At 38.8% G+C, this 13,975-nt stretch overlaps 1 pseudogene; it reads left to right on the forward strand.

The window, feature by feature from the left end:
- The first annotated feature begins 1,656 nt into the window (after nucleotides 1-1,656).
- Nucleotides 1,657-2,728, forward strand: LOC116643890 (annotated as a pseudogene).
- The last annotated feature ends 11,247 nt before the right edge of the window (nucleotides 2,729-13,975 follow it).

Below are 13,975 nucleotides of genomic sequence, written 5' to 3' on the forward strand. Positions count from 1 at the left end.
ATGTAGTGTGTGCTTGCTGCTGATTACTTCTAACAGGTGGTCTGTTAAGCTATACTTTGCTCTTCTGTTTATGGAGAGAGAAAGTTTCTTGAAAGTACTAGATTGCTCCCCTGTTAGTGTTTCTGACATTAACATTCTCTTAGGAAATACAGATTCTCATTCTGTCTTTGCCAGTAACTAGGTTAGTGGAACCAGGGAACATGATAGATTCCTGGGCCCCACATTCAGACTTTGGGTTCGGAAGGTTTAGAATAGAGCTCAGGAATCGTTTTTTTAAATTTATTTATTTGAGAGAGAGAGAGAAAAATAGAGCACGCACGGTGTGGAGCAGGGAGAGGGAGAGGCAAGAGGGAGAGAATCCCCAGCAGACTCCCCACTGAGTGTGGAGCCCGATGCGGAGCTCCATCCCACAACCCTGAGATGATGACCTGAGCTGAAATCAAGAGTCAGATGCTCACCCGACTGAGCCACCCAGGTGCCCCCAGAAATCAATTTTTTAAAAGCTCCCGACTAGGGGCTTGATGTCTTCACAAAAACTAGAGGATAGGAGACAAAGTCTCAGTGCCATGCAGGACAGCAGTCTGTGCGATGCTGGGAGCCATGAAGTGGGGTATGAGAAATCCCATTCACCTGCCTTAGGAAGGAATAAGAAAGCAGGGCCTCTGTGTGGGGTGATAGAAGGGAAAAGAATCTTCTATGAGAACATGGACACTGCCCAGAGCATTAGGACTCCCATGGAAAATGATGTCACTTAAAGATAAGCTCCCCATGTAAAAAATTAAAAGGAAGGATGAAGGAGAATTACCACCCTGGAGAATTTACATCATAAGAACTAGAGATAGCACAATAAGATATCAAAAAAGATAACAGAAGAGTTAGAAAATATAAGGCAAGAACAGGATAGTATGATAAATGAATAGACAAATTTGAAAAGGAACCAAATAGAAATGACAGAGAATAAAGTATAGTAATTACAGGTGGAAAAAATCCCTCAAATGAGGAGTCTAAGTCTAGATGAGACACACCTACAAGTGATCGACTTACCTGGGAGAAAGAGCTGAGAAAATGATCTAAGACGTAGCACAGAGAGAAAAGGAAAATATGAAAGAGAAATTAGAAGACATCAAGCAGAGACTGAAGGAGTATGTGGAGTCTCCAGTAGGAAAAGAAAACACACATGCAGACGTCATACACAGGGAAATGGCAGAACGTAAATATCCTACAGAAATCCTAGATGCTGCCCGAGATTATAGATTATCTACAAGGAGTGACCATAAACGGTGCTGGTAGGGTTCCCATCAGAAATAAGATGTCAGAAGACCACAGAATGATGGCTTTCTAAAACAAAATGAACTCAGCCTAGAATTTTATACCCAAACCATTCAGGAGAGCTGATGAAAAAAGGCACACACAAACACACAAAGCCTGAGAGCGTTTGTCTCTTGCTGACCCTGTGGAAAGGGATGCCTGGCATGTTTCCCTCTTGCTGAAGCACAACACAGAAGGAAAGAGAAGGATGCCAGAAACACTTGATGGGGGAGATTGCTAAGAATGTTGGCAGTTGGACCTGACGCAAGCCAGCTGGCGCCCGCAGAGGCGAGGAAGCTGGGCATGGCAGAGAAGCACGCTTCTCGCTAGCCTTGGTTCCCACGCGCCATGGCGGCCCCGGGCCAGTGGCCTCCCCGGGCCAGCGGCGGAAAGCGCAAAAGCAAAGCTCCGTATGTGCAGGCCAAGCGGGCTCGGCGCCACGACGGCTGCGGGCCCCGGCAGCGGGCCCCCGGCTACAGGGCATTCTCATTACCTGCAACACGAACGAACGCCAAGTGCGTGGAGGAGGCCTACAGCCTGCTCAACGAATATGGCGATGACATGTGTGGGCCGGAAAAGTTTACGGACAAAGATCAGCAGCCCCCTGGAAGTGACGGAGAAGATGATGACATGGAGGCTGTCTTGAAGAAAGAAGTTAGTGACATGAAAGCAACAACAGAGATGAAGCTAAGAAGATTCCAGTCAGTGGAGAGTGGAGCCAATAATGTGGTCTTCATCAGGACACTTGGAATAGAACCTGAGAAATTGGTACGTCATATTCTCCAGGATATGTACAAAACCAAGAAGACGACAACTCGGGTTATTCTACGTATGTTACCCGTTTCAGGCACATGCAGGGCTTTCTTAGAAGATATGAAAAAATATGCAGAAACATTTTTGGAACCCTGGTTTAAAGCTCCAAACAAAGGGACATTTCAGATTGTATATAAATCTCGAAATAACCATCACATGAATGGAGAAGAAGTTATCAAAGAATTGGCAGGAATAGTAGGCAGCCTCAATTCGGAAAATAAAGTGGATTTTACCAATCCACAGTACACGGTTGTAGTAGAAATAATTAAAGCTGTCTGTTGCCTGAGTGTTGTCAAAGATTATATGTTGTTCAGAAAGTATAATCTCCAAGAGGTGGTGAAGAGTGCTAAGGACCCATCACAACTTAACCCAAAGCAGCCAGTGAACGCAGGAAATGGGAAAGAAGCTAAATTGGAATCTGGTGACAAATCAAATCAACATGACCCAGAAGGAACAAATAACCAGCAGGTGGTACCAGAAAATAATGAGGAACGGGCAGACAAAACCAAGATCTGAGACACAAGTGGTGAATGAGGGAAGAGCTAAACCTGAACTTGAAAGTCAAGTCACAGAAAGATCTGAGCCAAATAAAAATGATCTCTCATAAAGAAAAAAAAATCATTTGGTGTTGCAGGTGGGTTTCTCAGATGGCGTTGGTGAGATATTGCTAGGATTCCATATAAAATTGTGACTGAAAATATGTTTTTGACCTTTGTGCGCTGCATAATGCTGAACTCACAATAGTGAACAGTGATTGAACCCCATTAACAGTTCTGTTGGAGATCTTTTCAGCCCCCTATGCCAGGGTGCAGTTAGGCCTACGTGCATTTGGTTGAGCTAGGAGAAGCTACGGATAATGATGAACACTTTCGTGGACGGGAGGGTGGAAGGAAGATAGTGTTGGCCTCTCCCTCCTGATTACCTTCCCCAGCCTCCCCTTCTGTGTTGCCATCTGACTTATGGGAGCAAACCAACTCTGCAAAAGAGAACTCATAGGGAAATTTTCATGCTAAGGAAGGAACTTTTATGTGTTGCCACTCAGCTGTCCCTTCCCACTTTGCTGTAAACATTGCAAAAACATGGGTCTTACAGGTTTAGAAGTGAATTGTTTTTGTGAAGTTTTTCTATTTTTTTGTGATTCTGTTATTTAGTTGTTATGCCAGTTTTTACATTTTATTAACATTTGTTACAAATCTGATGGTCCAGTGCTGCAGTTTTTGAAGGCATGGTGTGAGATAGAAGAGGACCATTCTAGGCATAGAACTAGACATTCCTGATAAGGTTAGTGATGAAGAATTAGTGTTCTGAGTTTCTTCAGCATGCCAGTGCAACAAGAGACACAGACTCTGTCGTTTTCATGCTCATACTCCCATGCCATGCGGGTTCCCGTAATTTGGAAGTTTTTCAAGGTTTCCGCCAGGGTAAAACTACTAAAAAGCCTGGAAGAGACGGACACCAAAGAGGGCTGCATACTAAGTCCAGATTGAGAATAAATATTAAGAGTCTGTGAAATTCACTTTTGGAGATGGGTTTATTAAGTTTTAAAAAGTTCAGTAGTATTATAACTGTTGAGTCTTCCTGCACCAATGTCTGTGTTTATTTAATGGCTAGGGAGTATGGGAATGTATTTTTATCCTCCTAAACTAGTGGTCCAGACTAGAAGGATTTGGGAGGGGCAAAGGCTATAGACTGGACCTTGGTAATGCAGATGAGGCTGGAACTTCCTTCTAGATCTTTAGATATTTATTTAGAGTGTTAACTCTTAATAGGTTGAGGTCATCTTGAAAGGATGATAAGAGCATTTTAAGTGTCATTTGCATGAACACGGAGGATAGGATTTTGGTGCCTTCATTGGACTTGCTCCAAGACAAAGATACTTTTATTTTGATAGTGCAAGACTCTGGGACTTTGGGAATAAAATTGGCCATATGCTTTTAGAACATCCAACTCTGCAGACTTGATTCCTTTTACTTTGTGAAAGCTGCTACTCTACAGAAAGATTTTGATTTAGTAGTTTGTTTTTAATCTTCTTGTATTTATTTGTATTTGGTAAGACCTGAGTGCGACAAAAGCTATTCTTCCCTAGCTGTAAAGCACTGTGTTCTGTTGGAATCTGAATTCCTTCATTGATATGTTTTCAGGTTTCCCAACTTTATTGTCACTGACATTTGAGCATGTTGTTTTATAATGATGAGATTCCAGGGTGGGAATTGAGTGGTTTCTTTTTTTTCTTTTAATTTTTTTTTTTTTTAAAGTTATGTCAGTTAAAAAAAACCTCCAGTATTGTGGTTTAGTAAACTTGTTTTGCTGCTATAAAAAAAAAAAAGTTAACCTGTTTTGTTCTGTGGAGGAAAGAGTGTTAAACTTAGTGTCTTGAAACCTGTTTGTTTAAGGTCACACATGATTTCTAAATGTTGTTTTCACTTGTATTTTGCTCTTGGTATGGCCAAATATTTAGCTTGTTTTTCATAGTTCTTGATATTTTCAGAAAAATCAAAATAAATTTGTTCCCTTAAAAAAAAAAAGAATGTTGGCAATTCTCAATATAAATTGGTGTAGAAAAGACCAATTTATGGGGGTTTTAAAACCAAGTGAATCCAAGAGCAGGCTGTGGTAACAAATATAGAAAAAAAAAGAGGCTTGGAAGTTAGGAATTAAAATATTCCAACCTTGTGTTAATGTGAGCAGGATTCAGATACTTATTAACTTTAGATCTGTCTAAATGTTTATGGAAAATATAAGAGTAACTACAAAGAGAATAAAAATGAGAAGCATGACTTCTAAACCAGTATATAAAGAGATAAAACTTCATAGAAGACCAAAAAAAGTAGCAAAGAAAAACCAAGATAAATAAACACAAAATAAGATTGTAGAAATAAGTTATATTAGCATTCACAACAAATGTAAATTAAAATTCTTGATTCAAAGACAGTCTCAAAAGACAGGAAGATAAAAAAAAATACAGCTTAAAAGAGATATATCAAAAATACAATGACTCCTTCAATGAAAATAAATGAAATGCATCTTCATGTATCATGGATAAATTTAGAAAAAAATGTTTAGTGAAAAATCCCAGTTACAGAATATGTACAGTATTATATTCATGTATATTTTAAAACCTAAAACAATACAATATATTGTTTAGGGACACACGCATTTATATCAAAAATGTAAAAATACATATGGGAAGGGAACATACCATCTTCAAGATAATAGTTGTCTTGGGAGAGAAACAGAAATTGTGGAGGGATACAAAGCATACTTGAAATGTATCTGTACTGATTTTCCATGTAAAAAAAATCCAGAGAAAACCTGGGAGAAAAAAAGACAAAATGCGTAACTGATCTGCACTTCACAGTTGGCTGACTTAATATCCTGCATTTCTGTATGTTTGAAAGGTCCAGGGATATTTCAAAGCTCTAGAGTGATTCTTTGGTGCTACTAGTTTGGGAATGAATAGGGCCAATGACCCTGTGTCCCTTCCTAGTTCGAATCTTGTTCAAGTCCACAGGTTATTTGAAAAGTGCCTTGTGGTGCTTCTGTAGACCCAAGTCTCTCTGTTTGTGGAGAAGCTAATAAGGATTGGGCCACAAAACTGCCAAAGACTTAAAGGGAGCAATGTAATCGTGGGCTGTCACATTGAATTGGTGGCTTCTGCTTGAGCCATCTGTTCCAGTCATAGCGCGTTGCATCCCATCCTACATGCTTGGCAGGGTCTCCGTCCCATCATTATCCTTCAAAGAGCTCTAGATTGGAATTTTAAAAATTTCAAATTGGATGTGAGGGAGAAATTGGTGGGTGAAAGGCTCTAGATGACATGTTTTCACCCCTGACATTTTTCATGAGGGAGGGAAGGGGGGTTGTGGAAAAGTATAATTAGAAGACACTTCCAAGTGTTGTCCAATAGAGCTCTGTGGGCAATTTTTCCCCCCAAGCAGAATTATCTCCATTTCTTGCCAATGTGTTCTTTTCAGTGACTCTTAATATCCCATCCAGAATTAGAAATAGAGAAAATAATTGGGTCCGCTCATTTTTGCTTTGCCAGTGCAGGTGTTTTCCAACATGTTTTTCATGGTGGTGCCCAGTTCTTAGTAACAAGCCTGTGCACTGTGCAATTATTGTGATAGAAGATGATAAAACAGTGCCTCTTTTGTGCAGCGAGGGTGCTTTCATCACAGCTGTTGTACACAGCCTCTTTGGGGAACTGATGGATTTCCACATCTGCAGTGAAGACCCTTGACAAACTCCCCTGCAAATCAGGAGTGAGAAGGATCTGGATGTTTTAGGGGATAAGCAGAGCTACAGGTTGTCTTATTTTTGAATGCCATTCCTGGCTAGGTATGGCATTGCCCCAGGAAGTAGTATAACCCTCTCTTAGATATTTCAAGACAGCCTTGATTTGACAGGGTCTGTCCTTTGGTTCTCCTAGTACTCAACAGATGATGATCATTGTAAGTATAATTCTTTCCAAAATGGAACCAACCTCCTTCAGGGATAGACCTATCACTGTGCCTCTTATCTGTATTTACTGTGGCAGATATCATTTTGTGTTGTGATGATCTGTCTGTCTCTCCCACTATACTGAGAACAGAGATTGTGTCTTGTTTGTTTGTATTTTCCCAGGACCCTAGCACAGTACTTGGTACATAATTGGTATTAGGTAGATGTTTTTGAGTGGATGAATTAAGCCTTAATCTTAGGCCCTCATGAAAGGGAGGTGGTATGATGCCCTAATCTATTAGGGGGTACCATGGTTACATGGCATAATTAGTGCTGGCAAATAACTTCAGGAAATATACAAATTTTACTAATCACAGTAAGAATTTTGAGTGTTTTTGAGCTAGTAAGATATGGTTTTAGAGGCCACGGAAGGTACAGAAGAGAAAACCTCTTCCCTGTCCCACAGGGAAGATAAGACAGAAATAAAAACAAGAGTAATGAAATGATGCTAATTGGGAATGTTGATAAAAACGCTTCAACAGGTTCAAAGGTGACGGGAGTTTTGGGCTAGTTCAAAATAAGTTGGTATTATCTATCTCTTTAGGTACTGTAAGTTGGAGTTAGGGAGACAATAAGTGGCATCCCTTTCCCCCATTTACATTGTAAAAATATTCTAATGCGAATAAGAACACTTTTTTATATGACCACAATACAATGATTATATCCAAAAACTCAAGATACATACAAAAATTTTGTCTAATATAACATCCATATTTCTAGTTGCCCAATAATGTCCTTTACAGCTGATTCCCCCCCATATATTGTATTTATTTATTATGTCTCCATAGTTTCATTTAATCTAGAACATTCCCCTAGTGTTCATGATTTGGATACTTGGGAAGTCCTGACCTGGGTGTCTTGTAGAATGTTCTATAATCTGGATTGGTCTATGTGTTTCCTTATGATCAAACAGAATTAAACATTTTCCCTAAGAACTCCAAGCAGGTGATGTTGTGTCCTCCCTGTTGCATCATATCAAGAGGCATAAGCCAGAAGTTTGTCCCATTGGTAGTAATGGTAAATTCCATTACTTAGTTCTAGTATGCCTCTCCAGATTACTGCATGGTAAAAATTCCCTGTTGAATGCTTTGTGACCATGTGAATATCCTGAGCTTATTGAGAAAATCCTGAATTTCCCTCAAGGATTTTAGCATTCACAGGTGATCCTTGCCTAAATCAATTATTTCATCAGTGGTGGAAAAACAGTGATTTTCTAATTCTATTCTTTTACATTTCTTAGTTGACACTTTTTTTTTTTTTTAAGATTTTATCCATTTGACAGAGAGAGAACACAAGTTGGGGGGGTGGCGGCAGAGGGAGAGGGAGAAGCAGGGAGCCCAATGCAGGGCTCGATCCCAGGATCCTGGGATCATGACCTGAGCTAAAGGCAGGTGCTCAACTGACTGAGCTACCCAGGCACCCCCTTAATTGACATTTTTCTATAAACATCTCCCTCTCTCATTTTGAAGTTTGGATTAATGGGTTTATTTTTAAATGAACATGTCATTATTCTTTTTACTCAATTTGTTTCAGATTTGGCCAATGGAGCCCTTAGAGCTGACTCCAGTGTTCTTTTGATATGACCCTTCATTCTTTGAGCATTTCCTTGTTATTTTTGCCCAACAAGATGGTCCAGGCTCATCTTATATTCTCTCTGCCCCAGATATGGAATCAGCTATTTCTCCAAGGAGCCCTGGTTCCTTTTATTGGAGAATAATATTTAGAACAAAAACTGGACAATAGATATGCTTATTGCTACTAAGGTGTCTTTGATTCTAGACCCTTTCAGTAGACAGGGCTAGGGAAAAAGTACATCTTAACTCATGAGCTTGTACTGATACCTCTACTTCAAATAGAAGGTCTTTCTCACTGTCTGTAACTCAATATTTATATCTCCTTTCTCCTTTTCGATAACTGGTCTTACCACAGATCACTATATTTGTGAATTTTTTCTATCTTTAAATACACACCAAGTAGTTTCAGATTATCTTTTTTAAAGATTTTATTTATTTGAGAGAGAAACAGAGCACGCATGTGTGTGCCAGCATAGGAGCAGGGGGAGGGGCAAAGGGAGAGGGAGAAGCAGGATCCCCACTGAGCAGGGAGCCCAATGCAGGGCTCGATCCCAGGATCCCAGGATCCCAGGATCATGACCTGAGCCGAAGGCAGACGCTAAACCGACTGAGCCACCCAGGCGCCCCGTAGTTTCAAGATTATTGTGCTAATATCACTGCCTATGACAAACCACCAAGTAAAGTTCAAGACCTTTGGGAAGTTCTTTTTGTTCTTAGAATATATCCTAAGTGTGTGCAGTTGAAGAACTGTGCTATAAAAAAATTGCATTAATTCCTTTTCTTTTCTATGTGGCATTGTTATCAACTTGATAATAGTTATATTAATGTATGTCTGTTTGTGTTCAGTTTTATAATTTGTTTTTCATTCTATTGGTTTAATATTAATTTTGAAAAAGAAAAATGGGTACATGATTCAAAAGTCAAGACTACACGAACAGTATAGGCAGAAGTCTCCTTGCCATCTTTCTTCTTTCTAGAATTCTATTCCTGCTCTCCCCCTAGATAACTTTTTATTAGATTTTGGGCAATCCTTATGTTTGTGAAATATGAAGTAAAATACTTACGTGTGTATGTATGTGTATATTCTTTCCCTTTACTCTTATGCAAAAATTATGCTAAATAATTCCTTTGAACCTCACTTTTTTCATTTAATAACACATCCTGGAAGTTATTCCATATCACTTTATAGAGATCTTTCTCACTTTTTTTAATGGCTAAAATTACTGTTATGTGTAGGTACCATAAGTTTATGCAACCAGTGTTCTGTGAATAGGCATTTGAACTGTTTCCACTGTTTTGCTATTTCAAATAACACAGTAGTGAATAAGTTGTGCATATGCTGTTTCTTACTTGTAGAGGCGACTTCTCTGGGTAAATTCTGAAAGTGAGACTTCTGGGTAAAAAGTTACTCACTTGAATTCTGAGTCCATTTGAAATAAAGAAATCAGACATATTTAGTGGAAAATGTCAGCTCTGTGACTCTCAGAGTCTCAAAACTGTGGCTTTGGTGCTTCCTATTGCAAATCCCCAAGTTGGCAGACTTAACCATCTAGTCCAGCCCATTCTGGAAAATTGTGGATTGGTCCGTGTGGGCAGAGTTTCTGTTGCTAGGCTTACAGCTTTGCCCAGGGGAGACCAAAGCACTTACATGCTGCAGGAAGGCAGATGCCAAGGGAAAGCAAAGAAGCAGAGCCACAACACCCAAGTCTCTATCCCAACCCCACCCATCACTGAAGCCCCTCCTCCTTCCGTAGGGAGGGAAAGTGAAAGTCAGAGAGAGGCAGCGAGTGTTACTCTGACTCAAGTGCTATGTGGAAACAGAGAGAGGAAAGTCTTCCCTCTTTCTAAATACCCTCTAGCATCAGAGTCCTTTTGGTGGACTCTGGTAGAGTAGGTGAATGCTGGGAACATCTGAAGAATAATTAAAAATGAAAAAGCAGAAACAAGTAAAACCTAGGAAGTTTAGAGACTGCTATTCACATACTCAGTTGAATGGCCTAAAGAAAACTCTGTGCCAATTTCCCTGTGTTTGTCCATGTGGTATAATTTAAAATGTAAAATTCTGGCACATTTCTGCCATGATGGTGCCTGTAGGGTGGGGGTGGGATGTCTTCTTGGATACCGCCATGCTGGAGGTTGTGTTCTTTGCTTACATGTCATGTGCCACCATGATCTCAGGATTCATCATGTTACACATGGGTTCTACTGAAAATTTCCTGGGCAGGTGGCAGATTGGAGGGGGCACATATTCCTTCTTGTCATAAAGTGTTACTGAGGCATTTAGGACACTGGCATGGGGAGGGGGTGGTGGTGGTGGTATTTGGGGTTTACATTCTCCTGAGGCTGTTTGGCAAATAGCTATGCTTTTAAATATTTTGTATAAAGGAGGGCAGTGCTTTGACTTGTCACGCTAGTACATTGAAATATATGACTCCAAAAGAGTTTAAAGAAAACATTTCCATGTTTTCCTTTAGATGACTAAAAATTAAACATTTTCAATAATGTTTCATTGCACGTATGAAAAATTCATAGCAGATCCTGATGATAAGATTTTGGGCTTCTTTGAAGTTTTATTTTGAAATATAGGAATTTTTTTCTTACTCATATGGTGAACATTGAAACCCTAGAGAAACATGTAAAGGAGAAAGTGGGAATTCTCCATAGTCCTGCACTGTGGAGGTCATCTTTTTTATGGTGATAAAGAAGGTTAGAGACCTCCAGCTTTTTGTCTATTTTCTTGCTCCTTATTCTTTTCTTAGAGTTGGGTTGTTCAGTCACCTTCCTTTTTCTTGGATTATGGAGCCAATAACTTCCTTTCTCTCCTAACCTCATTTGGACTGTGTTTCTTGCCATTTATACTCAAAAGTATCTTTACTGATACATATTTCTTTGCTCATAAACTTCTATGCTGTGTACATTTGTTTTCCTGGGTAGATTTTTCTTAATATATAAACTCATATTTTAAAAATCTATGATTTGTGTTTTGAAGTTTTGACTTTAGACAATGAAGCAATAAGTGGTTTTATATACTTACACGGTTGTTGAATAGATCTCTAGAGAAAAAGCTAGTAGAAAAGTAAAAAGGTTCAGACATTTTTGGGATAGATGATATCAAATTACCATAGAAGAAAATGCACCAAATTATATTCCCATCAATAGGGCAGATAGTATCTGTGTCCTCCCAACTAGACAGTAGCTCAAATCTGTGCAAATAGAATAGGAGACAAATGTTTTATGGTTTTTACTTGTATTTTAAAATTCTGTGGAAGAACACCTTTTAACATACTTATTACATATAGCGGGACAAAGACAAAAATGGTAGCAGATTTCTTGTTGAAATTGATACAAACCAAGAGAGTGTGGAACAATATCTTCAAAGTACTGAGAGAAAAACCAACAACCTAGAATTCTATGTCCATTGAAACTCTCCTGGGCTTTTTTTTGTTGTTGTTGTATAAATCAGTAAGCTGACTCAATGCAATTCCAATGAAAATGTCAATAAGCTTTTTTTTTTTTTTTTAAAGAAACTGAGAAGTGGATCTCAAATTCACATGGAAATGCAAAGTGTCTGGGATAATTAAAGTGACTTTGTTGAAGAACAAAGTTGGAGGACTTATACTACCTGACTTCAAGGCTTATTTTAAAGCCATAGCCATCAGGGCAGTGGGGTATTGGCATCAGGATAGACAAGAAGTGAATGGAACAGAACAGGGTCCAGTAATAACCCATGTGTAGATGGTCAGTTTGTTTTTGATAAAGCTACAAAGGCAATTTAATGAAAGATAATCTTTTTTTTCAACAGATGATGTTGGAACAATTAGACATCCCTATTTAAAAAAAATTAACATGGATTTCTGTCTCACACACAATACAAAATTAACTCAATGGATCATAGACCTAAATGTGAACGTAAACCTACAGACCTTCTGGGAGAAAATACTTGCAACTTTGGATCAGGCAAAGATTTCTTTAAAATGGCATCAAAAGCACAACCCATAAAAGAAAAATTAGACCTTGTCAAAATTAAGAACTGCTCCTCTTTGATGAACATTTGTAAGAGTGAAAATAGAAGCTATGGAGAGAAAACATTTGCGAATCATTCTGACATAGGATTTATGTCCAGAGTATAATTTTAAAACTCCTAAAACTCAGTAACAACAAACAACCCAATAAAAACTGTGTGAAGATTTGGACACTTCACTAAAGAAAATATATGGATGGCAAATAAATGTATGAAAGATACTCAGCATTATCATCATTGAGGTAAATGTTATTAATTAATTAATTAATTAGATCTTACTTATTTGACAGAGAGAGAGCACAAGCAGGGGGGGAACGGCAGACAGAGGGAGAAACAGGCTCCCTGCCCAGCAAGGAGCAGGATGCAGAATTTGATCCCAGGACCCTGAGATCATGACCTGAGCCAAAGGCAGACGCTTAACGACTGAGCCACCCAGATGCCCCAAGGTAAATGCAATTTAAAAACAACAGAGTCCATCACACCTTTTACAATGTTCAAAATTAAAACTGACCATCATAGCAACTGTTGGCAAAGATGTAGAGTAACTGGAATTCTCTGATATGCTGCTGGAAGGAATATGAAATAATGGCAGGACTTTGGAAAATAGTTTGGTAGATTCTTTAAAAGTGAAGCATACATTTATGATCCAGTCACTTCACCTCCAGGTATTTACCCAAGAGAAATGAAAACATACATCCACATAAATCCTTGTACACAAATATGTATAGCAACTTTATTTGTAACAGCCAAATCTGGAAACAACCCAATGCCCATCAGTGGGTAAATGGAGGAACAAATTTTGGTATATCTATGTAATGAAGTAGGACTCAGCAATACATGTAATGAATTATTGGTAGTTGCAACAATATGGATGAATCTCAAAATACTTAGGCCTACTGATAGAAACCAGTCCACAAAAATAGTAGGATTCCATTTATATAGAATTCTAGAAAATGCAAACTAGAGTGACAGCAGTTAGTGTGAGATAGGGCAGAATATGAGGAGGATTATAAAGGGGTCGAAGGAAACTTTAGTGATGTATAATGGATACATTCATTATTTTGATTGTGTTGTTGGTTTTATGAGGGTACGTGTGTCAAAATTTATAATGTATTCCTTATGGGTGTATAGTTTATGTCTATTATATGTATTTTATACCTCAATAAAGAGTTTTTTGTTTTATTTATTTATTTTTTAAAGGTTTTATTTATTTATTTGAGAGAGAGAGAGCATGGGGGTGGGGCAGAAGAAGCATAGGTCCGGCTGAGCAGGGAGCCAACGTGGGGCTCAGTTCCAGGACCCTGAGATCATAACCTGAACTGAAGGCAGACACTTAACTGACTGAGCCATCCAGGTGCCCCAAGAGTTTTTTGTTTTAAAGCTGGAACCAAAGAAACCAATGTTAACCACAGGTGCATTGATCTAGAACATGGGCATGGAGGCCCAACTCTATACCTTGGACAAATTTCTTCCTGTAAATCTCCATTTCTTCATTATAGAGGATAATGGCGAATTAAAAATGTATTCCGCACACAGAATGGGGATAATGCTTCAACAGACTTATGACAAGGATCACTTGTACTAGTGTATATAAATTGTATGCAATTATAGAAGAGGGAACTCTTGTACACTGTTGGTGGGAATATAAATTGCTTTAGTCACTATGGAAAACAGTGTGGAGATAACTCAGAAAATTAAAAATAGAACTGCCGTATGACCTAGTAATTCTGTTGAGTGTATATCCAAAGGAAATGAAAAT

This window comes from Phoca vitulina, unplaced genomic scaffold (genome assembly GCF_004348235.1).
Source record: "Phoca vitulina isolate PV1807 unplaced genomic scaffold, GSC_HSeal_1.0 scaffold28, whole genome shotgun sequence".
Lineage (NCBI taxonomy): Eukaryota > Metazoa > Chordata > Mammalia > Carnivora > Phocidae > Phoca > Phoca vitulina.